General features: G+C 47.0%; 1 long non-coding RNA gene across 12 annotated transcripts in view; it reads right to left on the bottom strand.

The window, feature by feature from the left end:
* LOC309604815 overlaps window positions 1-22,892 on the bottom strand; it is a 338,151-nt gene that overhangs the window by 80,506 nt on the left and 234,753 nt on the right. For 9 of the 12 annotated variants that reach the window (XR_014231068.1, XR_014231069.1, XR_014231070.1 and 6 more), the window contains 2 exons: window positions 4,852-10,236; window positions 3,548-3,686 (listed from right to left, as the gene is read on the bottom strand). This is a non-coding gene — a long non-coding RNA (uncharacterized lncRNA). The remainder of the gene's footprint in view (window positions 1-3,547; window positions 3,687-4,851; window positions 10,237-22,892) is intronic. The other 3 variants (XR_014231071.1, XR_014231073.1, XR_014231072.1) reach the window with 3 other exon arrangements.

A 22,892-nucleotide genomic window follows, 5' to 3' on the forward strand; every position in this document is an offset into this window, starting at 1 on the left:
TTGCGGCACTGCTCTTAGCTGTAAATGATCCTATCCTTGGGCTCCCCTCCACACTGCCCAGGGTGGCCTGTGTATGACAGGGCAGAGAGTGGAGGTCAGCAGATGAACTGTGAACTAAGCAGAGGAGCCAGGGCACAAGCTGACTTGGGGACCAGGCGTCTAGAACCAATCCAAACCCCAGGCCTAACTACCTCTCACTTCTACAATTACACTTCTGGGGAGTTTAAAAACCGGACAGATTCTCCTCTCAAATGGTTTAGACACTGTTCTTTCAGAGATCATTTCTCAAGGTTATTGCACACACGGGATCTGACGGCCTCTCCCTGCAGCCTTCCTCCCTGGGAACATAGTCCCACCAAGACCCAACTCTAGCTTCAAGAATTCAAGATGCGTTCTGATCACTTCAGGCGCCCTGCCACCCACCGCCAGCCCTCTATCCCCCTGAGTCAGGCGGCAGCACAGCCACTGTCAGGAAATCCTATCCAGCCCTGGCTTGACATTTCAACAGCCCAAGACCTGGAGATAAAAGTTGTCACTGAACAAAGTTCATTTCCCCCTCCCTCTCCTTTCCGGAGGCTTGATAGGCATCAGTGTGCGCGCCAAGATGGCCCTCTCTCTCTTGCGGCTGCTGCAGCAATTCCTGCTTTTTTGGGGGGAGGGGGGAAACCCTCACAATTGATGATTACAAAGAAGCAGTTTATCACCTGTGCTTTTATGATTGCGGCAACTAAGGGGAAAAGATGTCCTTTCAGATAAGCATTTGAAGGAGGGGGGAGAAAGATTTTCAAAGCCTCCTTTGTTCTGAAGAGCCGTGCCATGGAGTTCTGGCAGGCAGCCCAGGAGAAAGGAGAATTTTAAAAACACAATCTGAGCTGGCTTCCAAGCTGCTACACCATCCCTGTCATCAATTAGGGATGTTACTTAACAGGGGGTATGGACCATTGTCTCATCCAGCCTGCTCTCCCTAATTGGATGTGGACTTGTGATGAGTTCTCCTGAAAAGGGCTCTGCGTTTAGAGGTCCTCCTCTGGCCCTTGACACTCAAGGTCAGCTCGGGTTGGGCTGGCACAGGCCTCTGGGGCACATTGCTGGCAGGGAGGTAAGAGAAGGACCTTTCTGAGACCCCTCAGTGCAGGCAGAGAGCACAGACCCAGAACTCAGAGAAGGGCAGGCTGCCAGTTCCCAGCTGCCAGGCTGGGAACTGAGCTTGGGTAGCCAGGGAGGGGATGGGAGGTTGATTCCATGCCCCCTGCCAACTGCAACCCTGCCCAGCCGCAGCCCGAGGTCCTTCCACGGTAGACCCAACCCCCAACCCATGTTCTGAAGATGAGCCTCATCAGGGTGCAGAGAGCTTCAGGGCCTCAGTCGCCAAAGGGATGGATTGAGCTGCTGCAGACGCAATAAATATTGTGCTCAAGAAGCCCGCATACTCTGAGTCACAGCCTCGCCACTGCCAACGATCAAGAAACGACCATCTTCCCTAGCAAACTGAAACTCCAATCTGCCACGGTTTGTGATGGGAGAACTGCTGGGGTGAAAGGGAACTGGGATCTCATGGTACCCTGGACCACCTAGGCCTCTGGAGAAGATGGAACCTGGAGCTCAGGGTGATTCCCCACTTTACCTTGCAACCCCAAGTGTAGGGAGGAACATTTTCTTTACTCTCTACAGTATAGTGAGATCAAGCTGGAATGTTACAGAAAACTTTACCAAAAGCTCAGGAGGAATAAAAGGGAATAAACCCAAAGTAATACAAAACCAAATCATCTGGTTCAAGACCTACATTGGCTTATGTTCATTGTGGAGCCCTCACACAGTTGCCCCCCACCAGGATGGATCCTGGCTTGGACCCTTGCCAGAAACTGCCTTTCCCCCTCTCTTCCGGGATCCTGGAGGTCCATGTCCAAGTAAGTGAGATGGGATTTACCCTCCAACCTATCTAAGACCTGCCTTCTGATTTCTAGGTTCTGTCCCAGAACCGACCTCTTGCCTGGGTAATTAAGGCAGGGAATATCCAGCAAGTATCTCTAGGAAGAAGCACATCTCACACCTCAGCATCAAGAGCACAGAGAAATGTAATCCCATAGCCTCTCACATGAGCAAGAAACACAGAATTTAAAAGCAAAGGGCTGTTTTCCTAGTCTAGGTGGGCCTAGCCCACTTGAAGACTTGGTCTTCAGCCTAGGTTTCCTGCTCATTCTTTCAGTTCTCTATGGCAGTAAAGCCATGCCCTGCTTGGCTGGAGTCCTAATGCACCCCTGCCTAGCTCTTGCCAACTCCCTGCCCTATGCATGGTTCTGGATGCAATTCCCTAGAACTCCTACTTGCCGGCTGGGTCCCTACATCGACCAGACGCATCATTTGTATCCACAATAAAACCTGACTTCCAGCACTGACAACTCCTTACCCCACCCTATAGCTGACCCTACTCTCTGACACCAACCTGAATAAAGGCGAAAATCATCCCAAGACTTCTTAGAACTTATGAATGGAGGGTCTAGTGGTCCTTTTACCAAGAACCATCCACATTGCTGAGTGAGGTGATAACCATCAGGGCAACAGATGGAGAACTCTTCATTCTCCAGAATTCTCAAGAGAAGATGAGTGCCCCCAAGAGGTCTGGAAATGAACAGAACTGTTCCACTTGAGGCAGGAATTTGCTTGATACTCTGAAGAGGGAAGAGAAAAAAAGAAAAGAAAGAGAAAGAGCTGGCAAGATGGCCAAAGGTTGAAAGTGAACCATCTCTTCAATCCCTGCCTCCTCTAACCTTCATCAAGTCTACATCAAAAACTCAGCAAATCCCGGAAGTGATTAGACGGTATATGGACACCAGCCAAGGAGAGGATGCAGACAGGCCTGGGAGTGGAGCATCTGAGGCATGAAACACTAAGTGAACGAGATCAAGAAATCACAGGTTCATCTCACAGGCCACAGATTTGAAGTTCTGGTCAACTTTAACAGACCTCTAAGGGTCAGGAGATGCCAGCTCATAGCTTAAAGTATAATCGTTTTAGCCACCATTTTACTGAGTACCTACTATGTGGCAAATTTTGCATAATTTGTTTTTTTAAGCCTATATAACCCTGTGAGTCAGGTACTATATCCATCGTAGTGATGAGGAAACTGAGGTTCAGAGTGGTTAAAAAACTTCCCCAAGGGGCTTCCCTGGTGGCACAGTGGTTAAGAATCTGCCTGCCAATGCAGGGGACATGGCTTTGAGCCCTGGTCCAGGAAGATCCCACATGCTGCAGAGCAACTAAGCCCGTGTGCCACAACTACTGAGCCTGTGCTCTAGAGCCCAAGAGCCACAACTACTGAGCCAGCGTGCCACAGCTACTGAAGCCCACACACCTAGAGCCCGTGCTCCACAACAAGAGAAGCCACCGCAATGAGAAGCCCACACACCGCAACGAAGAGTAGCCCCCGCTCACCGCAACTAGAGAAAGCCCGTGCACAGCAACGAAGACCCAATGCAGTCTAATTAATTAATTTCAATTTAAAAAAATAACTTCCCCAAGATCATACAACTATTTTGTCAGAGCCGACCTTTTGGGCAGCTGAGTCTAAAATCCATGCTCTTCCCACTATGATGTGTTGGACTTCAGAAGTCTCCTGGTTCCCTTCCATCTTCAGCTTGGTTTCTTCCCATTTTCCTTCAGTCTGCTCCTGACAGCCCAGCTTGAGTCTATGGTGAGATCAGCTCAGTTAGACCACAGTCAGCCACTTTACAAACATTTCTCAAACTCTTACCATGTGCCAGGACTTGTGCAAGAGACTAAGGATTCCAACACAAGTACAACACAAACAATGACCGGTGCTCGGTCAAGTGCTCGGTGCCGTGATGGATACGTACCTATGGTACTATGGGACAGCACAAGGGGAGCCCGTGTTCTGCCTTGGGGCAAGTAGTGGAGAACAGGTCATTGGAAGTGCTGGGTGGTTCTTTGGCCAGAATGGACCACACACAGTCTCCTGAAGCCAAACAGCTGAGCCTAGAGCTCTCTAGGGGCTATGACTTTCTTTTTCACTTTATTCCTTTGCCAATCAGGAAAGAACAGAAAATGCAGAAGCCTTAACAGATGCAATCCTACACTGAAGGAAAGGAAAAATCAAGCCAACATTTTCTGAGTATCTATGTGCCAGGTACCCCTTCAGTCCTCACAACTTCATTTTGCTGCAAGAATCACAGGGTAGTTAAATAACTTAACCCAGGGCGTTCAGCTGGAAAAGGCAGAGCTGGGCTTCAGACCCAGCCCCACCTACTCCAAAGGCCATGAATGATCTTTCCACTAGGTGCTGTCTCACCGCCTCTGGGCAGAAGCTGCTGGATGCCCACTTGAATCGACTGGTTGATTAAACGTGGGCACAGCAGGTGGCATGTGCTGCATGGGACTGTACCAACCTGCTCTTGCTGGACCCTCCCCACATCAAGGGCTACAAAATAAGGAAATGTCTGAGGGCTTGGGGCCATGCTTGTCCACGCTTTTCAGCCTCTTCGGCACCGAAGAGCCTCCCCCCAAGGCTGCCTTGATTCCCTTCATCTCCACCTGTCCTGCGCATCCGGGAAGCCTGAGCACCAGCCTCAGGAAAATGTCAGCCAGGCCTGGCCAAGCATATGCCTGTGTCATTGGCACCACAGGGAGCTCCAGCAGTCGGGAAGTGGAAGAACCCGGTGCCAGGGGCGGGGCAGGTGGCATCTCATCGGCCCCGCCACTGCTCTGAGAACCCTCCAACCTACTCTTGGCTTCCTCTCTGATACAAGGGCTGCCCACGAACCTTCATCCCCCATGCCCATGGCAACCCACCGGCCCGCGGTGCCATGCCAACCCACGAGCTGGCAGAGACACTACCGTGGCGAGATCCCCTCTGCCACCTGCCCGTTGTCACTCTTCATTGATCATCGCTGTCCTTGCACGGGGCTGCAGTCCCAGGCTCCAGGCTTCCAATCTGCTCTCTGGGAGGCTGACAGAGGATGAGCAGGGCTCGGGGAGACCTCCCTTCCTCACTCCCACCAGCTCCTTGCCCAGGGCCTGGATGTTGGAACAAGAGCTAGGAACCCAGATGGTAACTGCTGCCATCTAATTATGCGTGCATATGATATTAGCCAAAAGCATTTGACGGTCTCCTGCAGACTCGGGCAGATCAAATGAAGAGGCGCGCGGGTTCGAGGATTACTCCAGCAGGGTAATGGCTGACAAGACTGCCTGCTGCCACTCAGGCGGCCACTGGCAGGCTGTCTCCTCCCATCAGACTCCTCACTCTTTACCTGAAGGAAGAGGAAAAGCTGGGGCCAGTGGGGGCTGGGGTCCTCCAAGGTGCGTGGCTCTTGGCCTTTCCCTAACCATGACCTGCCAGTCACAGTATTGAAGACCTTGAACTTCACCAGGAGAGAAGCAAAGGGTTTGTGTGTCCCCAAAAGGGCAACTAAGTGCTCATGGAGAATTCTGTTCATGTCCTAATAACCATGAAGGAGTCCCACGTTCTTCTGAGACTACCATCTCTATCTCACCAGTTGATAATCCTTATCTAAAAGGCAACTTCAACCCATGTGGCACATTTTTGCAATTAATTGGGAACTATTATTGCCTTGGCCTTGCCCAGTTTCCTGAAGGTTAGATACCCTAACCTTGGTTTTATTATCTTTCTGGAACCTAAGATACTTAGCACATGCTTTGTACACGTTAGGGGCTCAAGACATGTTTCTTGAGCTCAATTTCACAATTCTAGTCAGCTGTTCTCCGGTTATCTGCTATGACAGGTACCATGCCAGACACTGGGAGACAGACATGAGCAACCCACAGTTCCTGCCCTAGAAAATTCTCATCTAACCCACTAAGAGTTAATTATGAATGACGGCAGAAAGGGAAGAGGGATCCTCAAGAAGGAAAAAGAAGACAAGTGGGAGCTGAAGGCAGAGAGTGGACTGAATCATCAGAGAAGGAAGAGTTTAGGCGATGTATCAGCAAGGACTTGCTGAGGATTTCAACATTTGCATCGTCAATGTGCATTCACTGCACCCACTGCGTATGAGGCGGGGGGTTGGCAGAGGGTCTCTGATCTCAAGGAATGTACAAGGAAGTCGAGGGAACAGGACATGTCTGTACAAAGATAGCATTGCTTCCTATACTCATCACTTAAGAAGCAAGAGAATGGCATGGAGAAAGCCCTGGTGACCACAGCAGTCAGAGGGCCTCATGGGCTGTTGGGATTTGCCAGAGCAGAGCAGAGTCAGTCCCTGAGAGCAGGATGGGGAAGGCAGGATGGGGCAGGGAGCCAGCACTTACGTGCCCCTCGGGTGGGCTAGGTGCTGCGGAAGCTGACCCAGCTGAGGATAATGACATTTGAGGCCCAGTCTGGTGAACAAGCAGGTACCAAGGGACAGAGCTGTCTCCATCTTGGTCCAGGGTGAGAGTTCCAAGAAGATGTAGAGGCTCACGTTCAAGGACCGGGATTCAACTGAACCATGGAATGAGGCTCGGTGGACACACAGGACAGAGCTCTCTCCTGCCAGAACTAGAATTCAGGTGCATAAACAATGTCATCAGAACTGGTACATGGCATCGAGGTGGGGCCAGCAAAGAGGATTGCGGAGGGTTCTCCCCTGGGTCCCTTTGGAGTAGCCCTCCTCACTCATTGATTCTCTCTGGCCTGGACACAGGTTGAGGCTCCCCTTCATAGGAAGGACCAGCACTCCAGCTGTGGGCAGGAGCAGCTAGAGGCTGGGCCCAGGCAGGGTCTCCCTAGAACAAGTAGGACTTGAGCTCTACAGGATGCAGCAAAAGAGAAGGGCGTTATTGGCAGAAGCATGGAGTTACAAAAGACACAGAGGTAGAATTTTTGTATAGCATGCTTCTGGTCCAGTTGGGAAATATGTTCTACCAGAGCACAATATTAAGATTAAAGAGTATTGCTTATTACATTGGGGAATACGGATAGGGGCTAGATTGTAGGGGGGAGTTGAATATCAGACAAAGGAGTTTGGGAATTTTTCTGGAGGAACTCTAGAGCTGAAGAGATATAGATACAGTGGAGGTAGAGGATTGCATCTAGGTAAGGTGACCCTTGGGATCTCACATTATCTGTGGAAAATCCTAAAAGAGAATAGCAAATACTCTCATATGTTGCTCGTAACCAGGGGGAGAGTTCCAGGCAGGAAGCAAGGAAAGAGATTGACTCAGGCAGTGCGTGTGTGCAAGTGAGTGTGTGTGTGTGTGTCTGTGTGTGTGTGTGTAGGACTAGGTGCTGGACAAGCATAGCCATGCCTACGTTGTGCTCTCTGGGTTCACCCCACACCTGGCTTTGGGTCCAGGGCTCAGCTTTGGAATTAGACTTGGTATAAAGACAAGGCAACACCAGCTGCCAGTTCACACCTTTCCCTCCAGCAGCTTTCTTCTCCTTTCCCTCCTCTTCCCTCTCTCTTGGTCTCCAGACAGGATGCCTTCCCTACTTCCACCTCCTTCCCCAGCAGCGTGACTTCCTTCCAGCCACAGGGAAGCGGGTGTGTCAGGTTGTGGATCACCACGGAAGGGTTGACACCTCATGGGTAATGAAGAGAGAAAATGTATCAGGGGTGTTTAGGGGAGATGACAGCTGATCACTGAGACCTCCTCGTTGCCCAGATGTATTTTGTCAACTGATCACTCAGCAGACCGGACCTGGAGTTCAGTCAAGACCCCTGGGTGCTCTGGAGAGATGGGGACTCTTTTGATCCCAGATGCGTGTAACTCTGGTCCTAGCCACACTCCCGCTCTCCCCGTGGTGGGGAGGAATGAGGAGGGAACAGAGTCCCTTTGAAGCTCATCCTGGGACAGGGCAGAGCTTCCTTTCCCTGTAGAAAAATGAGAGCGGCAAGCTGTGATGTGCTTGGAAATCAAATCCCCTGAGAGCAGAGAAGATGTTCTGGCCAGGGGTACTGTGGCTTTTTGCATGGCCCTGACTTTCCCATGGCTCCTCCAGCCTGCGTTGACAACAACAACAGAGCCATGTGACCGTGAAAAGCCACCAAATCTCTCTGAACTTCAGCCTCATTATCTGCAAAACAGGCATGATTCTGTATTTTCTTAACTCTAAGATACCGTTGATTTTAAGACCCATCATTGTTTTATTTACCACTGAGAAAAAAAAGTAAATGCTACCAATTAAACTATGACATGCCATCAATTGTAAGACCCATCCCGATGTCAGAGATGTTAAAGTGAGAAAAAATGTCAGTGTGAAAATTTATGAAATAGGATAATAATAATTCTCACTGCAAGAGGTTTTAGAGAGGATCGAGTGAGTTGAGGAGCAGGGACATGTCTTGTAAGCTCTGAACCCCAGTGACGGGGCATGAAAAGATCCAAGATGGACCTGAGCTGTGTGCCCCGGGGAGCATTTCTTGGCCTCTCAAATTGGGTAGGCACATCCTTCATGGGTGGTCATGAGGCTTACACGCAAAGCATGTCACCCAGTACCCGATCATTATTATAGTCTGCCCAGAGTGGTTCTTTACCTGTGGAGCGGAGAGTAAAACCACCTCCTAGGGTTGTCACAAGGATTAAGAGATAACTGATGTAATGTATCCGTATAGTAGGATTTCAAAAACATTAGTTCCTTCTAATTCCTTCTCAGTGCTTATCACATTCTGCCATTTAGTATATTTACTTGTGTACTTACCTCTCTTGTTCTTTATGGTGCAAAGACGGTGATTTATGCTCATTTAGCAGAGGCAGGATGGAATTGTGGCAATAAAATGGGTTTTAGAGTCAGACAGGAAGACCTAGATTCAAATCCAGGCCCACTGCTTACTCACCAGTGGAGTGACCTTGGATAAATTGCTTCATTTTGTTAAGCCTCCATTTCCTCATCTAAAAATGTCATCTCTAAAAATACTCCAGGGACTCCCCTGGTGGCACAGTGGTTAAGAATCCGCCTGCCAATTCAGGGGACATGGGTTCGATCCCTGGTCCGGGCAGATCCCACATGCCGCGGAGCAATGAAGCCCGTGTGTCACAACTACTGAGCCTGGGCTCTAGAGCCCACGAGCCACAACTACTGAGCCCACGTGCTACAACTACTGAAGCCCAGGCACCTAGAGCCGGTGCTCCGCAACAAGAAAAGCCACCACAATGAGAAACCCGTGCACCACAAGGAAGAGTAGCCCCCACTTGCCACAACTAGAGAAAGCCTGCACGCAGCAACGAAGACCCAACATAGCCAAAAATAAATAAAAATAAATAAAAATAAATAAATAAATTTATTTAAAAAAAAAATACTCCAGTGGAAGTGCCTGGCTCATGAAACACGATTAGTAATATTCGCTGAGTGTGCAAATGAAGAGGCAAGAGAGAAGCTGCCCCAGTTGGCCTCCTTTCCAGTTGCTCATGCGAAAACCTGGTCACCCTCTTCTGCTCTCTAACCTCCTCACCTGATTAGTCACCAAGTTCTGGTCATGCTGTCTCCTTAATAGTTTATAATCTCTTTCTCCCTGTTGTCTTGCTGGTAATCTCTTAACCCAGGCCACCAGGCTTTCTAGGCTGAATTCCCGCAAGAGCCACTACAAGATCTTCTGTAGCAGATGCTGTTTGTTGCCTACCCAGAGTTGTCTCTCAGGCGTCCAACTCTCTCCCACGTGGCGCAAAGGTAAGTCTGGATTCATCAGAGTCAATCATGGTAAATTCATTCCCCTTGTCAGTGATTCATTTAGGAAGGGGCAGGGGACCCAAACCTGGCCAGTGAGGAATAAGAGGACATCTGCTGGGGTCTTCAAGGAAGGGTTTCCTTGCTGATAGAGAGAGACATACAGGAAGAGACGTGTCCTCGTCTTCCACCGAAGGCTGTGCTGTCTGTGCAGGAGGGCACCTCCCACTGTGAGGGGTCACGGCCAACATGCTGGGGACCACAGAGCAGGAAGATGGGAAGGACCTGGGTTCTCAACGGCAGGATGGAGCTGTCCACTGAGCCAAGCCTGGACACTCCCTGATGCCCTGCTGCTCTCCACATGAGATGAATGCTTTCCAGAAGCCTTGGGAAACGAATACAAGTACACATTTTACAACAGTGTCAGAACCAGAGCTGGAACTTTATCAATATTTGTGGAAGGAAGGAAAGGAGGAAAGGGGAAAAAGGAAAAAAATGAAACTGCCGTTTACCCCTTGCTCTCCTTCTAGACAGTTGTCATGGGTTTTTAGGCTCTGCATATGGGAAGAGAAGATTCCTTCCATAGAGTGTTATAAACATGCACTTGATGCATTCTCCTGAAAGAGAAAGCGAGTGAAGCTGAAGAAATGTTTCCTTCCAATAACAAAATAACATGAGGCTATAAAGCTAGAGTATCCCAATGGCCTCATACGCTTGGAGAGAGAGTGAAACACTTTTTAAAAAAAAAATTATAAGAGGCAGCCTTGTATAATTTCTCTTAAGTGTCTTCTGGTGTCAATAGCCTACAAATAGACAGTGCATCTGGTGTGGGAACTGTCTTGGTGGAGAGGGTAAAGAATAGGGTGGTGTTCACTGCACTCCTTTCCTTCCTCCCTTTTTTCCACAAATATTGATAAAGTTCCAACTCTAATACTACAGCTACAGGCTCTGGACCTTTCCAGATTTGTCCAGACTGTGGGGTGGGTAAGGCTGTGTCAAAGAGCTGAGCACTGCACTGAGTGCCCTGTGGGGGGAGCTGCTGAGGCAGGGGGAAGGCAGAGGCTGGACGGGGGGCTGGCTGCTCTGTGGGTGGCAGGGGAAGAACAATTCCCTACCCCGCTGGCAATGGCGGTGGGGCAGTTGATGGTTCACTGCTGAGAGAGAGGGGAATTGTATTAGTTTCCTATCGCTGCTATAACAAATTACCACAAGTTTAGTGGCTTAAAACAGCACAGATTTGTTCTCTTACAGTTCTGGAGGTCAGAAGTTCAAAATGGGTTTCACTGGGTTAAAACCAAGGTGTCAGCAGAGCTGCATTCCCCCCTGGAAGGTCTAGGAGAGAATCCATTCCCTGGCTTTTTGCAGCTTCTAGAAGCCGCCCACTTTCCTTAGCTCCTCCACCCTCAAAACCAGTAACATTGGGCCAAGTTTTTCTCAAGCTGCCATCTCTCTGGTTTGTCCCCTTTTGCTCCTTCTTCTACCTCTGAGAGCCCTGATGATTATATTGGACCCACTTGAATAATCCAGAATAATCTCCCTATTCTCAGGTCAGCTAATTAGAAGCCTTAATTCCACGTGCAATTTTAATTCCCGTTTGCCATATTAAATGGTATATTCACAGGTTCCAGGGATTAGAGTGTGGACGTCTTCAGTGGAGGTTGGGGGACATTATTCTGCCTACTAGTCTGCCTCCTGATGCCCAAAGATACATGTCCATCCTACAAGCAAAACACAAATGCATTCACCCCACTTCTGGTACCAAACTCTACATTAGTCAGGGTTTAACCAGAGAAGCAGAACCAGTAGGAGGTGTATATTAAGAGATTTATTGCAAGGAATTGGCTTACAAGATTGTAGTGGCTGGCTAGGCAAGTCTGAAATGTGTAGGGCAGGCTGGAGCTCTGGAGCATGGCCTGAAGCTGCTGCCCATGGGTGGAATGTCTTCTTCTCTAAGGGAATCCTCAGTTCTGCCTTTAAGTTCAGTGGATTGCATCAGGCCTGTCCAGATTATCTAAGATAACCTCCCCTACTTAAAGTCACCTGATTATGTATTTTAATCACATCTACATTAGACCTTCACAGCAACACCTAGATTAGTGTTTGACTGAATCACTGGAGACTGTAGCCTATCCAAGTTGGCACATGAAAGAGAGCATCACACAGATGGAGGTGGCTCCCTAAGGACCCAGTCCTCTGCCTCAGCCTGTTTACCACAAGCTCCTATAAACCTGGAACGGATGCTCGGTCCTGAGGATGGTCCTCTCTATGGAGTTAAATGGGCCTGGGGAGCCCTAGAAGCCCATTCTGCTTTTCTGCTCCACTGTTCCCAGAGATTAGAAGCTTCTAAGAACAAAGGCCAGGGTTTTGTGTTTATATATCTATATCTAGCAGGACCTAAGCTAGTGCTCCTTGTATAGGAGATACTTAGGCAATGCTGGTTGGAAGAATTTTATCTCTGTTGAATAAATGTATTCTCCCCAGTTCCTAACCTGCGAGCCCACTATGGCAGCTACAAATTTTACTGCATTTCCAGCTACTAATTCAGATGTTGGTGTAATACAGTGTCATATGCGACTAAGTGGCCTTGGTGGGATAATGGGGAATCATCCTAGGAGTGGAACTGGTGTGGGTGATGGTGAAATACGAGTAGAGGAAGAGGCCATGGCATCTCTTTGTAGAGACATTCACAAGCAGAAAAGAGCCCAGTCTGGCTGCATCAGAATGAATATTGACTTATCTAGAGACAAGTGACTTCAGAATGGCCTGACAGCCTGGGAGTCTCTCGTCCCTGAGTGTTCAGATTTTTGGGAAATCCAGGATGCGTTTGGCATCAAGGACATAGAGAAGAGCATGATGGGCTGGCCCTTGGAAAACATTTTGTCTTAACCCCTTGTTTTATAGAAACTCAGAGAGGGACAGTGATTTGCTCAAAGTCACACAGCCAGCCACAGGCAGACAGACCTGGAACTAGAACCCGGGCTTGTGATTCTGATGCACTTTTCACTTCTCACTATGCCGTCGTGTCAACCTCAGTGATATTATGTACCAGGATAGCCAGAACTCAATCTATGCATCTAGAAGGGTTAGGCATATTTCTCCAAAGTTCACTGATACATTCACTGGTGGAATATACAAAAATTTACTTAGAGATGGCTTTACCATCTTCCCCTTCAATGATTTCCGAAAGCAAGTTCAATAATCATTCATTCTTTTTTTTTTATAAATTTATTTTATTTTTTATTTATTTCATTTTTGGCTGCATTGGGGTCTTTGTTGCTGCACGCGGGCTTTTCTCTGGTTGCGGCGAGCGGGGGCTACTCTTCGTTGCAGTGTGAAGGCTTCTCATTGCGGTGGCTTCCCTTGTTGCGGAGCACGGGCTCTAGAGCACAGGCTCAGTAGTTGTGTCGCACGGGAGGGCTTGAACCCGTGTCCCCTGCATTGGCAGGCAGATTCTTAACCACTGCGCCACCAGGGAAGCCCTAATCATTCATTCTAAATAAAAACAGTTTGTGACTTGAGCTTCCCTGGTGGCGCAGTGGTTGAGAGTCTGCCTGCCAGTGCAGGGGACACAGGTTCGAGCCCTGGTCTGGGAAGATCCCACATGCCGTGGAGCAACTAGGCCCGTGAGCAACAATTACTGAGCCTGTGCGTCTGGAGCCTGTTCTCTGCAACAAGAGAGGCCGCGATAGTGAGAGGCCCGCGCACAGCGATGAAGAGTGGCCCCCGCTTGCCGCACCTAGAGAAAGCCCTCGCACGGAAACGAAGACCCAACACAGCCAAAAATAAATAAATAATTAATTAATTTTAAAAAAAACAAAAAACAAAAAAAACAGTTTGTGACTTAAGAAAAGTTCCTTGTCCATTCTCTTCAACCAAGTTACCTCCCTGAAGTCCATCCAATGCAGAAATTCTGGAGCCCTCACTATTTACACAGGATCATTGGTTACTTGCGATTGACAGGCTTGAGCCATCTCATGAAAACCAAGCCCAAGTAAAGATGTTTACGTCGCATGTATAGGGGTTCAGAACAGGCTTCCCCACAGTAAGCCATTTTGGCAAGTGTGTTATTTTGAGCTAAAGACAATCAAGACCTTGTGCACTCAAAAGAAATTACTGCCCTTCTACTACCTAGAAGAATTTGAATTGGGGATTTTTCCCAGAAAAAGAGTTACTCCCACAGATAAATTTTATCTAGGTGGGTCCATCTTACGGCAAACATCTAATTACCCAACATCTGCTCTTCTTCTTGTACCCTGTGAACGACCCTCCTGTCTTTGAGGTCCCCAGGCCCCTCTCCCATTCCTTAGCTCAGGATGGCATATATACCTCATTTTACCTTTGTGTCTCTGAACCTCTCATGTATGTGGGGTTCCTGTACATACAAATTAATATTAATTTCCTCATGCTAATCTGTCTTATGTCATTTTAATTATTTGACCAGCCAAAAGAACCAAAGAAGGGAAGGGGGAAAGGAAATTTTCCCCTTCCCCAAATATGTAACTGGATTATGAACAAGAACAATTCATGGATATACTCATAAAATTTTTATTTCCCACTGTCCCTGTATGATTCATTCCATGGGGGCAGTTTTCCCTTTGCCTGTGATGATAATCTTGGTTCTGGGCATGTTCCATAGCTGGGTGGCCATGGTGGGCAGAGTCCTAAGATGACCTCCAAGACTGTAGCCCGCTGGTACACACATTCTGTAAAATTCCCTCCCCTTGAGTGTGGGCAGGACATGTGAATATGCTGGGATAGTTACTCCTGTGAGTATGTCACACTACATAAGGTTCCTTCATAGCAGACTGAATGGAGACTCTCCTGCTAGGAGCTAAGGACCCAGGCTGACTGTCAGCAAGAAAATGGGGATCTCAGTCCTACAACCACAAGGAACTGAATTCTGCCAACAGTTTGGAAGAGGCCCCCAAGCTTTAGATGAGAACACAACAGCAGACACTTTAATTTCAGCCTTGTGAGACCCTGAGCAGAGAACCCGTGCCCAGGCTCCTCACCTATGGAAACTGTGAGATAATAAATGCGTATTGTTTTAAGTCTGTGGTAATGCATTACACAGCAGTAGAAAACTAATAAAGTAACTTCCTAGCATTCTATCAAAGCATGAAGAGAAAATAGTATTTATATAGTACAGTGAGATAGACAGGCAAAGTTACCCAAAGCTGGGGGCACTGCCCTGGGGCTCAAGCATGCCCCAGGCCCAAGTCAGCCACTCTGAAAGATGAGGGGCTCCATGTCTACTCCCACCTGTCAAGAAGCTCTGAAATAGAAGGTCCCACTTGCAGTTTGAGCTGTGAATACAATCTCCGTTCAGATGTTTTGAAACAGGAGGGAAGGGGGCAGGGCACAGCCTTTAAAAGAATGACATAGCCCGAGGACACAACATAAACTGATTAGAACCAAATAGTTCCAAGATGGTGGACTTCCACTAGACCTTAAGCTTCAGTATATGTTCATTGTAACACATCAGCACACTATATGACACACCCACAGGTGCCATGACAGTTCCAAGGCCGACCATAAAGGTCAAAAAGTAGGTGGTGGCCCAATTTCTGGAAATCCCCACCCCTTCCCCAAAATAGATGGAATACTCCTCCCACTCATTAGCCTATGAAATTACCCACCCTTATAAAAACTGACAACCGCATACCCTGGTGCCGCTCTCACCTTCTGAGATGGCCCACACTCTGTCTGTGGAGAGTGTTTCTCTCTAAATAAATCCACTTCTTACCCATCACTTTGTCTCTCACTGAATTCTTTCCACAATGAGACATCAAGAATCTGAGCTTCATTAAATCCTGAGACCAGGTGTGCGATCTCAATTAAAAGACCATGGGTTCAAGTCCCAATCTAGGTTTTGGCTGGGTTTGAGTCCTAGAGCATGGATTCAAGTCCCAATCTGAGATGCACGGTTTCAGTTTGAACATTTGGCAATAATAATTTGATTTGGTGTTGAAATCGAGCAGGACCCTCTGGGGGACCCTCCTGGGTACAAAAGGCCCCCTGTGTCCCCTGTCTCTTGTCTTGTAGAAAAAGGCTTTAGTCTCCAAGGTCTTTCCTCAGTTCCAAAGAGCAGACTCAAGCAGTTACTAATTAGGGAAGTGAGGGAATGCAGAAACAAAGGAAAAGCAATTAAGCAAGAAAAGTAATGTTAACAGTTCAGCAATAAAACAGAATCCTAGTTCCTCCTCAAGGAATATACGTAACAATCTAATGCATATCTTTTGAGTTGTTCTGCAGAAACAAAGATCCCCACCCAGGTGGAGGACGTTGACCACAAGCACTAAACCCCAGACTAATTGGAACCAGAATGTTGATGATTAAGATTCCTGAAACACCACCCTGTTACCTCTCCACCAGCCAGTTAGAAGAAATCCACAAACTGCAACCTTCACCCCAACCGTTGCCTTTTAAACCCTCCCCTTTTAAACTCTCCCCTAAAAGCCATTGTGGAGCTTGGGTCTTCTGAGCCTGAGCTGCTCAATCTCCCTGCTTGGTGCCTGCAATAAACACTGTACTTTCCTTTACCACAACCTGGTATCAGTAGACTGGTTTGCTGTACAGCAAGTAGACCCAAGTTAGGTTCGGTAAGAGTGTCACATTTTTCTCCCACTCCAGCAGTATCCTGCTGCCTCTGGAATGCTTACATTGGAAGAGGGAAGCAAGATTCTCTCCTGTGGTCCAGCAATGACATCCCCTTGTCAGTGACCCTGACTCCACATCCTTCTCATCCTAATCAGAACGCTTCTTCCAGGCTGCTGGCCCTGATGGCCACCGACAGGCCCTTCTTAGGAGTGCCCACCTGATACTGGCGCATAAGGATTCCGGGAGGCTGGGGGCCCTTCAGGCCTAAACATCTTCAACCTCTGTTCCCACACTGCTGAGGTGTGGTTCTGGAGAATGCAAGCTTCACGCAGGGTGGTCAGGCAATCAGCCCTCTCCCTGAGGCCCCTCAGGCCTGTCTGGGCTCCAGTCAACATGGCAGCCTCGGCTCAGTGGATGGAGTGCTGAGCCCCTTCCCAGGGACCCACCAGTTTCAGTTTAAACTTTAATCGAGTTCCTTCCAATTCTCCCTCCTCCACTCCACCTCACCCCCTGGTTGAAATCTTATCTCTTTTTGGGCTGAGAAAGAGGCTGTTATTCTCCACAGTCTGGTTTATGATATAAAATCTGTGCTCTGAGCCCTCTGGCTTTGGCTTTTGATATTTAAAGCCAAGCTTTTGAAATTCAAAAATACCCTTTTTTCTCTCAAGCACCTTGCCCTTAGAATTGAAATCCGTGGCTCTCAATACCATCGCCTCTACAATAGATTTACAAAAGGCTACTTAAGAGCTCAAAAGCCAGGAAAGGGACTCTTTGTTCTCTCCGTATGGTCCCTACCCTAAGAGCAATGCAGAGAAGGCGCTTGCTGCCACTGGAACAGTGAGGCAGAGAAGTGAGGGGGTTAAAGAATTGGAAAGGCACCAGTTTAATATCAAATTTTTACTGTGAGGCATTTATAAAATGCTGAGGTGTGTTTCCCCAAGGCTTAGCTAGGTGTGGTTTTCATGACTCATTCCAGCAAAAGTACTAATAAAAGCAAGAAATAGTGCCTTTATAAATATTACACAAATCGTTGACAGGTGAATTTATTGTGTTCGTTTATGAGCATTTGTTAACGAACTGTTTGAAAATAATCTTAGAATTTATACGATGTGCAATTTTAAATACATCACTTATTTTATACTTGAAAGAGTACATTAAAATATTTATAAGAATCCACACATATATGGTCAACTAATTTTTGACAAAGGTGCAAAGGCACTCCAGTGGAAAAAGGGTGGTCTTTTCAACAAATGGTGCTGGGACAATTGGCTATTCATATTTTAAAGTATTAACTTCTATTCATATATCCACCATTTACAAAAATTTACTCAAAATGAATCATAGTCCTAAATGTAAAACCTAAAACAACAAAACTTCTGGAAGAAAATATAAGAGTAAATCTTTGTGAACTTAGAGTAGGCAAAGACTTTTTTTGACACGACATCAAAAACACCATTCATAAAAAAAAATTGATAATTTGAACTTCATCAAAATTAAAAATTTCTGCTCTTCAAAAGATACTGTTGAATGAAAAGAGAAGCCAAGGACAGGGAGAAAATCTTAGAATATGTCTTATAAAGGACTTGGATCCACGGTGAATAAGGAGCTATAAAAATTCAATAATAATACAAACAACACAATTTTTCCAAATGAGCAAAAGATTTGAAGACATTTCACCAAAGGAGATGTATGGATGAGCACATGAGAAGATGCTCAACATCTTTAGTCATTATGGAAATTTAAATTAAAACCACAATGAGATACCGCTAACAGAATGAGTAACATGAAAAAGGCTGACCTGATAAAGTATTGGTAGGGAACTCTCATACATTGCTGTTGGGAATGTAAAATGGTACAACCACTTGGGAAAATAGTTTGACAGTTTCTTAAAAAGTTATACATACACCTACCATATGGCCCAGCCATTTCTCTTTTAGGTATTTGCCCAAGAGAAATGAAAGCAGATTCCATACAAAGACTCTTACATGAATGTCCAGAGCAGTTTATTTGTACTAGCCTCAAACTGGAAACAACCCAAATGTTCATCATCTGGGGAATGAATAAACAAACTGTGTATATCCATACAATGGAATATTACTCAGTAATAAAAAGGAATGAACTATTGACACCCTGGATGAATCTTATATTGAGTGAGAGACACTAGACAAAAAAGAATACATACTGCATGATTCCATTTATATACAATTATAAAAATGCAGACTGATCTCTAGTGATAGAAAGCAGATCCGTGGCTTGCCTGTAGGGAGAATGGGCAAGAAGGGATAGAGGAGGACAGACAGGGGCAGGAGGAATGGATCACAAAGGGGCATAAGGAAATCGGGGTGGGGGTGACGGATATGTTTATCATCCTAATTATGGTGATGATTTCACAGGTAGCTAGATATGTCAAAACTTACCAAATTGGACATTTTAAATACGTGCAGTTTCTTACACGTCGTTATACCTCAATAAAGCTGTGAAAAAGATATGTGTATAAAAACAACGTGTGTTTCTGGGTCTGTCATTGTTAGAAATGACAGACTTCCAACAATCAGGGACAGACTTCTAAGAAAATTCATGCATACCTTCTAAAACCTAAACTTAGTCACATCCAGCTACATATGGATCTCAAAGATTCCCTTGTTAACCTCATTAAATGTTGTACACAAAATGAACATTTTTTACACGTGCTTACAATAAAATAGATAACTAATTTTTATTTTATTTTAATTAATTAATTTTATTGTTGGCTGCGTTGGGCCTTCGTTGCTGCACGAGGGCTTTCTCTACTTGTAAGGAGCTGGGGCTACTCTTTGTTGTGGTGCATGGGCTTCTCATTGCGGTGGCTTCTCTTGTTGCAGAGCACGGGCTCTAGGCACGTGGGCTTCAGTAGTTGTGGTGCGAGGGCTCAGTAATTGTGGCTCACGGGGTCTAGAACACAGGCTCAGTAGTTGTGGCACACGAGCTTAGTTGCTCCGCGGCATGTGGGATCTTCCCGGACCAGGGTTCGAAACCCTGTCCCCTGCATTGGCAGGCAGATTCTTAACCACTGCATCACCAGGGAAGTCCCTAATTTTTTAATGTTAATAGCTTATCAATAACTGAAACCAAGCAGGACCCTGCGGGGCCCTCCTGGGTACGAGTCCTTTCCACTTCTTCCATTTCTTGTTTGTAGGAAAAAGGCTTCAGCCTCCGAGACCTTCCTGAATACCAAAGGGCAGATTCACCCTGTTACCTCACTACCAACCAATCAGAAAAAAGTCACACACCCAGCAGCCTTTTGCATTGTCAACACATGTGTCTCTTAGGACAATTCATTTAGTTAGACAAGAGTCCACTCTTGGGCCCTGGAAGGGGTCCCTCTTCTGGTAACACAGCTACAGGAGGGGAGAGTGATAAAGAAGAAAAATTGTACTGAGAAAGGCCAGGATGGGGAGAGGAAGGGAAGGCAAGAGTGGGTTATTGAGCGCCACATAAGACTGTAGGCATACCAATCCTAACAATCTGTCTATGTGCAGGTGCTTCACTTGTTATCTCAGTTCATCCTTAAAATCCTACAAGTTAAGTACTACTGTTAAACTCCTTAAAAGGTGAGGAGACTGGCATCTGGTAGAAAATTTGAATAACTTGCCTTAGGTTAGAAACCATAACAGCTGGAGGAGTTTCCAGCTGTATTAGTTTCCTAATGTTGCTTGGTGCCTGTACCAATTTAGTGGCTTAAAACAAAACAAATTTATTCTTTCACAGTTCTAGAGGTCAGAAGTTCAAAATGAGTCTTATGGGGCTAAAATCAAGGTGGAGACTATGTTCTTTGTGGAGGTTCCAGGGGAGAATCTCTTCCTTGTCTCTTTAAGCTTCTCAAGGCTGCCATCATTCCTTGGCTTGTGGCTGCATCACTCCAATTTCTGCTTTCTTCATGCACGGCCTTCTCCTCCCTTTGACTCCCTGTTATGAGGACCTACCTCCCTCTTATGAGGACCCTTGTGACTACATTGAGCTCTTAAAAGCAAGAAACAACAGGCACAAAATAAAGTCATTGGCCCCCATGACAGCAAACCAAGACCTAATTGCAGTTTCAACCTCTCCTAGGAATGTGGTCTTTAAACAGACAACCTGAAATTTCCTGATCAGCACTAGCAAAGCAATCTGCGTAATAAGACCCCTGTCATTCCCTTCACCTCAAAAGAAGATGACCTGGCTGGAAAGAATTCTTTCTTTTCTCTTGCTAAAAACTTCCTTGCCCCACCCTCCTTCTGCCTATAAAAACCTTCCATTTTGTACACATCCTCGGAGTATCACCCTACTATTTGCTAGATTAGATGCTACCTCATTCATAAATTGCTTAATAAAGCCAATTAGACCTTCAAATTTACTCTGTTGAATTTTGTTTTATTTAATTAATTAATTAATTTATTTTTGGCTGCGTTGGGTCTTAGTTGCAGCACACAGGATCTTTGATGCGGCATGCAGACTCTTCATTGCGGCGTGTGGGCTTCTCTCTAGTTGTGGCATGCGGGCTCCAGAGCATGTAGGCTCTGCAGTTTGTGGCACTTGGGCTCTGTAGTTGAGGCGCACGGGCTCAGTAGTTGTGGCATGCGGGCTTAGTTGCCCTGCGGCATGTGGAATCTTGGTTTCCTGATCAGGGATCGAACCTGAGTCCCCTGCATTGGAAGGCGGATTCTTAACCACTGGCCCACCAGGGAAGCCCCTTAAATTTTATTTTTTTAACAGAGCCCACCTGGATAATCCAGGGTAATCTCCCCACCTCAAAGGCTTGATTTAATCACAGTTGCAAAGTCCCTTTTACCATGTGTGGTAAGATAGTCACGGGTTCTAGGGATTAGGACACAGACATCTTTGGGAGCATTGTCTGTCTACCACACCAACCTGGTTGATATGACTCCCTCGATCAAGAGGGAAGGCCCTTGCTGACCAGTCCCCAGTCCCCCTTCCCCATCCCACCTTCTCTCACTCCCTCCCCACAGCGGGCACTGCAGCCAGAGCTCACAACCTGGAAGCTTGTGGCATTTGGGTACCATGTTCAGCCCTATGCTGGGTTTGTGTAAGCTTTTCAGGATGGAATCATGTCTCTTTCATCTGCGTAGCCCCTATAGCCCACAACACGGAGCCCTGCACACAGGGAGACTTCGTATTTATTCAGCACCTGAGTGGCTCAATGGAGGGATGAGACAAAAGCATCAACTTTGTCTCCAACCACAAATGAAACAAAGACACATACATTTGCCACCATATAGAGGTTGTGTTTACTCTGTAGTGCAGTCCTGAGGGCTCATACCACTCTAAGGGTATGTCGAAATCCTAACCCCCAAGGTTATAGCATTTGGAGGTGGGAGCGAATTAGGTCATGAGGGTGAAGTCCTCATGAATGGGATTAGTGTCCTTATAAAAGAGACCCCAGAGAGCTCCCTGACCCCTTCTGCCACATGAGAACACAGCAAGAAAACAGCCGTCTATGAACCAGGAAGTAGGCTCTCGCTGTAACAGGGAAGAGCCAAATCTGACTACATGTTGCATCTGTTTCTTTTACTTTAACCTTTGCTTTCCGCTGCTCTTGTTCACTAAAACGATACTATCTATACATAATGGCCTGCCTTGGGGAACACTGCCCCTCTGCCTGAATGTTAAACCAAAGTGCCTTTGTTCAGGCAAACATCCGGACCCTGTCCACCTGTGGGTGGCTATAAGAAAGAAGAAATTAACACATCCCCTTCCCGAGTCTAGCCATGCCAGGAGATATTTGCAAAACTTATGGCCTTTTTACTTTACTTCCTCATCTCCTCCCCCTCTCTGTGCTATAAAAGAAACTGGCATCCAAACCCCGATAAGATGGTTATTTGGAGACTCTAGTCCGCCATCTTCTCCGTCTGCCGGCTTTCCGAATAAAGTCGTCTTCCTTGCCTCAACACCTCGTCTCCGATTTAGTGGCCTGTCCTGCGGCGAGCAGAGTGAGATTGGACTCGGTAACATCGCCAGACACCAAATCTTCCAGCATCTTCACCTTGGACTTCCCAGCCTCCTGAACTCTGAGAAATAAATGTTTGTTGTTTAAGCCACCCAGTCTATGGTTTGTTTTTTTTTTTTTTAATAAATTTATTTATTTATTTTTGGCTGTGTTGGGTCTTCGTTTCTGTGCAAGGGCTTTCTCCAGTTGCGGCGAGCGGGGGCCACTCTTCATCGCGGTGCACGGGCCTCTCACTGTCGTGGCCTCTCTTGTTGCGGAGCACAGGCTCCAGACGCACAGGCTCAGTAGTTGTGGCTCACGGGCCTAGCCGCTCCGTGGCATGTGGGATCTTCCCGGACCGGGGCACGAACCCGTGTTCCCTGCATTGGCAGGCGGATTCCTAACCACTGCGCCACCAGGGAAGCCCTCTATGGTATTTTTGTTATAGCATAGCAAACAGAGCTCACCACACCACACAGAGCTAACACCTTTATTTTACCTACGAGGGCGCCAAAGCTCAAGGAAGGGAAGGCCCCAGGCATTAGAGGTACCACCAACAATTTCATCAACCAACATTTTTTGACACAGTGGGCAAAAGGCACTGAGTTAGATACTGGTTCATCTACTCCAATCCCTGCACACACAGGTGCAGACGTGTGTGTGTGTGTGTGTGTGTGTGTGCTGCAGCCCCTACGGGATTGGAAAGAGAGG

This window comes from Balaenoptera borealis (assembly GCF_965194805.1).
Source record: "Balaenoptera borealis genome assembly, chromosome: 11".
NCBI classification, from domain to species: Eukaryota; Metazoa; Chordata; class Mammalia; order Artiodactyla; family Balaenopteridae; genus Balaenoptera; species Balaenoptera borealis.